Raw genomic sequence first — 1271 nt, forward strand, 5'->3', positions numbered from 1 at the left:
GGAGGCACATCACTTATTTATTAGAATCACGACTTTTCTTATTTCTCATTTAAAAATGCATTCTTTATATGAACTTAACTCATAAATATAGGTGTGAGATTCACTGAAAACAACTCTTAATATGAAAACTAAAAACAATAGTAACTTTTACCACTTTTAGGACCACTATATATTTTAAAGATAATTTTTTTCAGTTTTAGAGTAACTTCATTGTATTAAGAGTAACTTTATATATAATTCATGCGCAACTTTATATATTATGAGAGTAACTTTTACTATTTTTAAGGAAAGTTTAATATGTTAGGATTAACTTTCATTTTTTAGGGTAACTTTAGGGTAATAACTTTGTGTAAGAGTAACTTTGACTAATTAATATTAGAATAACTTTAAGTCTTCATATTTTTCCCCACCTTCATCTTCTTACATTTTCTCTTTCTCTCTCAACTTTCATAATGAAATATATGGATAACGAAATTCGAACGATACAGAAATCGAGTTCATCGAATCAAGACATTATATAATAATGTATTCGAATTCACATACGATTAAATCGATTAATGCATTCAATTAAAGCTTAGATTTCGATTGAAGTGTTGAATTTTTTCTACAGGGATGAAGGTAATCTAGACTCAATTGAAGAATAAAACAATGGTGGGAACGAGGATTTTAATTGGAGGTGGAGGAGATGAAGCAAGGTCCTGAGACGAAGAGAGCGCCAAAAGTCAAAGCTTGTTATTGCTATGGTGATGTTTTTCCTTTTTTGCATTGGTTTGTTCGACCCACAAGTTTATCAACGAATTTCTTCAACCCACAAGTTTAAACACATTTCTAAATAAGCCTGCTACAAGGCTGGTGATGAATTGAGTGAACCAGCTCCCTAGCACTAGCAATTGAAGACACTAAGGAGGAAGAGGAGGAGGAGCTGATGATGTGGCTTACTCCAAGAAAGCCGCGAGGAATAAGAATAAGGGAGCGTTTGGTTCATATAGTAGTATGGGTTTGGAATCAGGAATGAAATCATGGTGGTATAGGTTTGGAACTTGATACCTAATACCATGTGTTTGGTTTTAATTGGTAATGAGATTTTTTTCTTCTATTTAATACCTAGAGGTATTGGTATGAGCCAAACCCACCTCCCCCCTTGGGTTTCTAAACCCCATACCTTATAGGTTTGAGGTATGGGTTTTTAATCTATAAAATTATTAAACAAACACTAGGTATGGGGTTTTCTCATTCTAAACCCATACCTCATACCAAAATCATATGAAACA

This window comes from Beta vulgaris, chromosome 3, assembly GCF_026745355.1.
Source record: "Beta vulgaris subsp. vulgaris cultivar EL10 chromosome 3, EL10.2, whole genome shotgun sequence".
NCBI classification, from domain to species: Eukaryota; Viridiplantae; Streptophyta; class Magnoliopsida; order Caryophyllales; family Amaranthaceae; genus Beta; species Beta vulgaris.